Here is an 8,472-nt window from a genome sequence, read left to right as displayed (position 1 = left end):
ACAACCATACACTTAGCTAATGTCCTCTCTCAGTCAGACAACATCCATACACTTAACTAATGTCCTCTCTGTCAGACAACAACCAGACACTTAGCTAATGTCCTCTCTGTCAGACAACAACCAAACAGACACTTAGCTAATGTCCTCTCTCAGTCAGACAACAACCAGACACTGAGCTAATGTCCTCTCTCAGTCAGACAACAAATAGACACTTAGCTAATGTCTTCAGCCAGACAACAACCAAACAGACACTTAGCTAATGTCCTCTCTCAGTCAGACAACAACCATACACTTAGCTAATGTCCTCTCTCAGTCAGACAACAGCCAGACACTTAGCTAATGTCCTCTCAGTCAGACAACATCCATACACTTAACTAATGTCCTCTCTGTCAGACAACAACCAGACACTTAGCTAATGTCCTCTCTCAGTCAGACAACAACCAGACACTTAGCTAATGTCCTTTCTCAGTCAGACAACAACCAGACACTTAGCTAATGTCATCTCTCAGTCAGACAACAACCAGACACTTAGCTAATGTCTTCAGCCAGACAACAACCAAACAGACACTGAGCTAATGTCCTCTCTCAGTCAGACAACAAACAGACACTTAGCTAATGTCTTCAGCCAGACAACAACCAAACAGACACTTAGCTAATGTCCTCTCTCAGTCAGACAACAACCAGACACTGAGCTAATGTCCTCTCTCAGTCAGACAACAACCAGACACTTAGCTAATGTCCTTTCTCAGTCAGACAACAACCAAACACTTAGCTAATGTCCTCTCTCAGTCAGACAACAACCAGACACTTAGCTAATGTCCTCTCTCAGTCAGACAACAACCATACACTTAGCTAATGTCCTCTCTCAGTCAGACAACAACCAGACACTTAGCTAATGTCCTCTCTGTCAGACAACAACCAGACACTTAGCTAATGTCCTCTCTGTCAGACAACAACCATAGACTTAGCTAATGTCCTCTCTCAGTCAGACAACAACCATACACTTAGCTAATGTCCTCTCTCAGTCAGACAACATCCATACACTTAACTAATGTCCTCTCTCAGTCAGACAACAACCAGACACTTAGCTAATGTCCTCTCTCTGTCAGACAACAACCAGACACTTAGCTAATGTCCTCTCTCAGTCAGACAACAACCAGACACTTAGCTAATGTCCTCTCTCAGTCAGACAACAAACAGACACTTAGCTAATGTCCTCTCTCAGTCAGACAACAACCAGATACTTAGCTAATGTCCTCTCTCAGTCAGACAACAACCAGACACTTAGCTAATGTCCTCTCTGTCAGACAACAACCAAACAGACACTTAGCTAATGTCCTCTCTCAGTCAGACAACAACCAGACACTGAGCTAATGTCCTCTCTCAGTCAGACAACAAACAGACACTTAGCTAATGTCTTCAGCCAGACAACAACCAAACAGACACTTAGCTAATGTCCTCTCTCAGTCAGACAACAACCATACACTTAGCTAATGTCCTCTCTCAGTCAGACAACAGCCAGACACTTAGCTAATGTCCTCTCAGTCAGACAACAAACAACCAGTAGATGCTAAGGGGTTCAGCCCAACCATCTATTCTAACCAAACAGTAGATGCATAGGGTTCAGCCCAACCATCTATTCTAACCAAACAGTAGATACTAAGGTTTCAGCCCAACCATCTATTCTAACCAAACAGTAGATGCTAAGTGTTCAGCCCAACCATCTATTCTAACCAAACAGTAGATGCTAAGGGTTCAGCCCAACCATCTATTCTAACCAAACAGTAGATGCTAAGGGTTCAGCCCAACCATCTATTCTAACCAAACAGTAGATGCTAAGGGTTCAGCCCAACCATCTATTCTAATCAAAAACAGTAGATGCTAAGGGTTCAGCCCAACCATCTAATCTTACCAAACAGTAGATGCTAAGGGTTCAGCCCAACCATCTATTCTAACCAAACAGTAGATGCTAAGGGTTCAGCCCAACCATCTAATCTTACCAAACAGTAGATGCTAAGGGTTCAGCCCAACCATCTATTCTAACCAAACAGTAGATGCTAAGGGTTCAGCCCTCTCTGACCCTGTATCTTTTGGTCATGTGGGTCTCTCTCTTTAACCCTGTATCTTTGTCTCTGTCCTCTCTCTTCAGTTGCATTCTGCAATGTACAATGATTTCACAGGCAGATTGGTTTCTGCCTTATTGACCTCTGACCCTTATATCTCTCCGTCTGTCTCCAGTTCTGCTGTGTCTCCTGTGTGTCCTGTCTTCCCTGGTGGATCTAACCACCGCCTGTCCTCCGACCTGCTTCTGCAACGCCACCGACGTAGACTGCAGCGGGCGCGGCCTGCTCTCCATGCCCGCCTCACCCATCTCCCCGTCACCGCCCACACCTCCTGCTGCCCAACAACCACCTCTCCTCCCTGGGTCCAGGGTCCTTCGCTAACCTCACCTCCCTGGAGCGACTGGATCTCTCCAACAACCACCTCTCCTCCCTGGGTCCAGGGTCCTTCGCTCACCTCACCTCCCTGGAAGCGACTGGATCTCTCCAACAACCACCTCTCCTCCCTGGGTCCAGGGTCCTGTAACCTCACCTCCCTGGAGCGACTGGATCTCTCCAACAACCACCTCTCCTCCCTGGGTCCAGGGTCCTGTATCCAACCTCACCTCCCTGGAGCGACTGGATCTCTCCAACAACCACCTCTCCTCCCTGGGTCCAGGGTCCTGCTCACCTCACCTCCCTGGAGCGACTGGATCTCTCCAACAACTACCTGGATAATCTTCCCCCAGTGCTCTTCAAGGACCTGGGGAATCTATCAGATCTGACCCTCCACAACAACAGTCTTAGGGCCTTGGATAGGGATCTCTTCCAGGGACTGGTGGGGCTGAGGAAGCTAGATGTCTCCCTCAACGGGCTGTCTGACATCCCCTGGGTCTGCTGGATGAGCTGCAGGGGCTGACGTGGCTCTCTGTGGCCGGGAACAGGCTCCATGCCCTGGAGAGAGCAGCCTTGAGCCCCTGGCTAATCTCCAGTCTCTTCAGCTAGGGCTAACCCCTGGGAGTGTGACTGCAACCTGAGGGACTTCAAGCACTGGATGGAGTGGCTGCTGTACAGAGGTGAGCGGCTGAAGGGTTGGTTTTGGGTCAGGGTTTGGGAAGGACGAAGGGTTGGTTTTGAGTCAGGGTTCGGGAAGGACGGAGGGAGGGAGGGTGAGCAGCTGAAGGGTTGGTTTTGGGTCAGGGTTTGGGAAGGACGGAGGGAGGGAGGGTGAGCAGCTGAAGGGTTGGTTTTGGGTCTAGGTTTGAGAAGGACGGAGGGAGGGAGGGTGAGTGGCTGAAGGGTTTGTTTTGGGTCAGGGAAGGACGGAGGGAGGGTGAACGGCTGAAGGGTTGGTTTTGGGTCAGGGTTTGGGAAGGACGGAGGGAGGGAGGGAGGGAGGGTGAATGGCTGAAGGGTTGGTTTTGGGTCAGGGTTTGGGAAGGACGGAGGGAGGGAGGGAGGGTGAACGGCTGAAGGGTTGGTTTTGGGTCAGGGTTTGGGAAGGACGGAGGGAGGGTGGATGGGTTTCCTGTATGTTTAGAATGACTTCCTGTAAATGATACGGTCTTTACTGTACTCAGCCTCTACTCTTCTACACTCTACTAACTACTTACTGCTAAGCAGTCCTTTGGGAACCCACCTGTGTATTTATATATACTCTACCCCAGTTGGGAGTTGGTTTGGTGGGGTAGATTAAGACAGAGTCACAGATTTTACAGGCCTATGGCAATGACAGGAAACTCCTCTCATGGAGTCACATGTACATGTCTACCTCGGAACCTCATGGCTGCCAGCCCTGCATATGAGTTGCCTCCTTGTACTTGTCGTTTGCCTTCAACATTTACACATTTACACAGATAGGAACCGTATCCTTGTCCTAACAGACAGGAACTGTAATAACAGACTGTATCTACTTGTCCTAACAAACAGGAACTGTATCTACTTGTCCTAACAGACAGGAACTGTATCTACTTGTCCTAACAGACAGGAACTGTATCTACTTGTCCTAACAGACAGGAACTGTATCTACTTGTCCTAACAGACAGGAACTGAATCTACTTGTCCTAACAGACAGGAACTGTATCTATTTGTTTCACATTTTTTGTACTCTTTATTTACACTTCTGGTCAGATGCTAGATGCATTTCGTTGTACTTGTACTTGTTTAATGACAATAAAGTTGAATCTAATTTAAAATTAGTGATCTCCTTCTGTTGTGGCATTGAAACAGAGAGGTACCGTCCTAACAGATAGGAACAGTCCTAACAGATAGGAACCGTCCTAACAGATAGGAACCGTCCTAACAGAAAGGAACCGTCATAACAGAGCAGTACCGTCCTAACAGATAGGAACCGTCCTAACAGACAGGAACCATCCTAATAACCAGGAACCGTCCTAACAGAGCGGGACCGTCCTAACAGAGCGGGACCGTCCTAACAGATAGGAACCGTCCTAACAGATAGGAACCCTCCTAACAGATAGGAACCGTCCTAACAGATAGGAACCCTCCTAACAGATAGGAACAGTCCTAACAGACAGGAACCGTCCTAACAGATAGGAACCGTCCTAACAGATAGGAACCGTCCTAACAGACAGGAACCGTCCTAACAGATAGGAACCGTCCTAACAGACAGGAACCGTCCTAACAGACAGGAACCGTCCTAACAGACAGGAACCGTCCTAACAGATAGGAACCGACAGGAACCCCTAACAGACAGGAACCGTCCTAACAGAGGAACAGTAACCGTCCTAACAGATAGGAACCCTCCTAACAGACAGGAACCGTCCTAACAGATAGGAACCGTCCTAACAGATAGGAACCGTCCTAACAGAGCAGGAAACAGATCCGTCTAACAGATAGGAACCGTCCTAATAGACCAGGAACCGTCCTAACAGAGGAACGGGAACCGTCCTAACAGATAGGGACCGTCCTAACAGATAGGAACCCTCCTAACAGATAGGAACCCTCCTAACAGATAGGAACCGTCCTAACAGATAGGAACCGTCCTAACAGACAGGAACCGTCCTAACAGACAGGAACCGTCCTAACAGATAGGAACCGTCCTAACAGATAGGAGGGTACCTAACAGATAGGAGGGTACCTAACAGATAGGAACCGTCCTAACAGACAGGAACCGTCCTAACAGACAGGAACCGTCCTAACAGATAGGAACCGTCCTAACAGATAGGAACCGTCCTAACAGATAGGAACCGTCCTAACAGACAGGAACCGTCCTAACAGATAGGAACCGTCCTAACAGATAGGAACCCTCCTAACAGATAGGAACCGTCCTAACAGATAGGAACAGTCCTAACAGATAGGAACCGTCCTAACAGATAGGAACCCTCCTAACAGATAGGAACCGTCCTAACAGATAGGAACCGTCCTAACAGATAGGAACCGTCCTAACAGATAGGAACCCTCCTAACAGATAGGAACCGTCCTAACAGATAGGAACCGTCCTAACAGATAGGAACCGTCCTAACAGATAGGAACTGTCCAAACAGCCAGCCGTAGCTTTTAGTCCTCATGATTTCCTAATGCCCTTTCTCTGTAGAATAGAACCATGTCCTGACCGATCGTTACATCCCCGTCTCGGACAGCGAAAACCTACCAGCTCTGAGACCTCTCGGCTTCTCGCCCGGGGAGACAATTTACTCCACACTCTTACAAGGGAATACCATATTTCGGCAACTAGATGGTTGAAAAATAAAGCTGACACTTCCAGTAGTAAACTGTCAGATGGACCGGGCCTCTCTCTTTAGTATTTAAGGGGCCATTTAAAGTGACGGAGAGAGAGCAGGCAGGTCCATACGCGTGTGTGTGTGTGTGTGTGTGTGTGTGTGTGTGTGTGTGTGTGTGTGTGTGTGTGTGTGTGTGTGTGTGTGTGTGTGTGTGTGTGTGTGTGTGTGTGTGTGTGTGTGTGTGTGTGTGTGTGTGTGTGTGTGTGTGTGTGTGTGTGTGTGTGTGTGTGTTTGAGGTGACGAAGTGAGAGAGCAGGCAGGTCCATGTTTTCACCCGTGTTCCTGATACCCAGATACTACCCATCTGCCCCCACACATCACATCCAGGAGAGGAGAGGTGGGAGAGGGAAGAGAGGGAGAGCATCTACCCAGAGACAGGCCTCTCAGACTGGGGCTCTTCTCCCCACTGAATCCCCTCTATTCCTGGAGCTTCTGTTAATACCCTTCCTTCTGAAGGAGTAGCTGGGGCCAAGTCCCCTGTTTCAACCACAGTATGAGTGGTTCCTTCTGAAGGAGTAGCTGGGGCCAAGTCCCCTGTTTCAACCACAGTATGAGTGGTTCCTTCTGAAGGAGTAAAATGGGGCCAAGTCCCCTGTTTCAACCACAGTATGAGTGGGCGTGTTTGTTTGTAAATAAAATGGTTCCGTTGCAAGACGTTCATCCCTGACACATGTTGAGACAAACTCTCGGCAGGATATCTCATCCTCCCTCTCTCTCTCTCTCTCTCTCTCTCCCTCCCTCTCTCTCTCTCTCTCTCTCTCTCTCTCTCTCTCTCTCTCTCTCCCTCTCTCTCTTTCTCCCTCTCTCTCTCTTCTCTTTTTTTCTCCCTCTCTCTCTTTCTCCCTCTTTTCCCTCTCTTTCTCCCTCTCTCCCTCTCTCTCTTTCTCCCTCTCTTTTCCCTCTCTTTTTCCCTTCTCTCCTCTCTCTCTCTTTCTCCCTCTCTCTCTTTCTCCCTCTCCCCCTTTCTCCCTCACTCCCTCCCTCCCTCTTTCCCTCCCTCATTCCCTCCCTCACATAGGGACAACAAATGAGTCACCTAATCCTTATGTTGACTGACACACACAACCCCTCACACACATAGCTAGATCTTCCCCTGAGGCACGTCCACACCCTGGTCCAGACACTTGCTGTAGCTATGATCTCATCTCATCAATTATCCATCCCATCTCCGATTCAACATGGAAAGACTGACATATTAGAGGGCTTCACCAATCCTGTCAGACAGTTATACAGCCAGCAGACCCTGAGTGTCAGTCAGACAGAGAGCAGTCACTGTAGAGTAGAGTGGTATTGTTGCATGCTAGCTGTGACCTTCCCTTGGTTCCACCATACACCCCCCAGGGCTCCACAATGGCTGCCAGTTGCTGTTTATTTGTATTCATTCTGATGAAACTGCAAACTTGTTTACTTACCAGGAGGATGATGACTGATGTGTGGTGGTAATTCTCTCTTTCTCACTCTCTCTGTAATTCTGTCTCAATGTCTCTCTCTGTCACTCTGTCTCTCTCTGTCACTGTGTCACACTGTCTCTCTCTGTCACTGTGTCACACTGTCTATCTCTCTAAATACCATCTGATGCTTTTACTCTGAATAACATTTTTATTTATCTCCCCCTCCTCTCTGTCCTATCCCTCCCCTCTCTCTCTCTCTCTCCCTCTCTCTCTCTCTCTCTCTCTCTCCCTGTCTCTCCCTCCCTCCCCACTCTCTGTCCTACCCCCCCTCCCTCTGTCCTACCCTCCCTCTGTCTCTCCCTCCCCATCTCTGTCCCCCCCCCCCTGCTCACCCCCCTCTCTGTCCTATCCCTCCCCTGCTCCCCTCCCCCTCTCTGTCCTATCCCTCCCCCTGCTCCCCTCCCCCTCTCTGTCCTATCCCTTCCCCTGCTCCCCTCCCCCCTCTCTGTCCTATCCCTCCCCCTGCTCCCCTCTCTCTCCCTCCAGGTGGTAAGGTAGATGGGGTGGAGTGTACCCTCCCTAAGGACCTGCGAGGCCGGGACATCCGTGGTGTTCCAGTGGAGATGTTCAACTACTGCCTCCAACTGGATGACGAGAACAGGGGAGGAGGGGGGACGCGGAGCGGAGGAAAAGAGGGTTCATCCCCGCCCTGCGGCCGAACTACCGGCTCCGGAGGCACCGGCGGAGCCCCCACATCCGAATCTGAAGTACCCTCTGCGGGCGACCTGGTGCCCGTCCCGGACTGTGTGCGGCGGCGCTACCAGCCGGTGAGCGTGCGGAGGGCCATCGGGACGGTGGTGATAGCCGGGGTGGTGTGTGGCATCGTGTGTATCATGATGGTGGGGGCGGCGGCCTACGGATGTATCTATGCCTCCCTCATGGCCAAGTATCAACGAGAGCTGAAGAAGAGGCAGCCGCTGATGGGAGACGGGGAGGGTGACGCAGACCCTGAGGACAAGCAGATCTCCTCTGTGGCATAGAGAGGTCAGGGGTTAGAGGTCAGGGGTCAAGGTTGAAAGGGCTCTATTACTCCTCTCCCTCCTCCTCCTCTCCCCCTGAAACCAACCAGCTCCTGCTACTGTCTTCTCTATCTCCACCAAACGACAATCACAATGGGTCCTCTCCTCCATTCTGAACCCTGTTCTCATTCTGAGATGAGATAGATATGTACGAGTCAGACCACTAGACAACCGCCTGATAGGGTGATCAACAAACTCTGAACCTTCAATGACCCTTCTC

The 8,472-nt window shown here is 50.0% G+C and overlaps 1 pseudogene; it reads left to right on the top strand.

The window, feature by feature from the left end:
- The first annotated feature begins 2,709 nt into the window (after positions 1 to 2,709).
- LOC123995862 lies at positions 2,710 to 8,213 on the top strand (annotated as a pseudogene).
- The last annotated feature ends 259 nt before the right edge of the window (positions 8,214 to 8,472 follow it).

This window comes from Oncorhynchus gorbuscha, linkage group LG14 (assembly GCF_021184085.1).
Source record: "Oncorhynchus gorbuscha isolate QuinsamMale2020 ecotype Even-year linkage group LG14, OgorEven_v1.0, whole genome shotgun sequence".
Classification (NCBI taxonomy): domain Eukaryota; kingdom Metazoa; phylum Chordata; class Actinopteri; order Salmoniformes; family Salmonidae; genus Oncorhynchus; species Oncorhynchus gorbuscha.
This window is presented reverse-complemented; position numbering and strand designations above follow the sequence as displayed.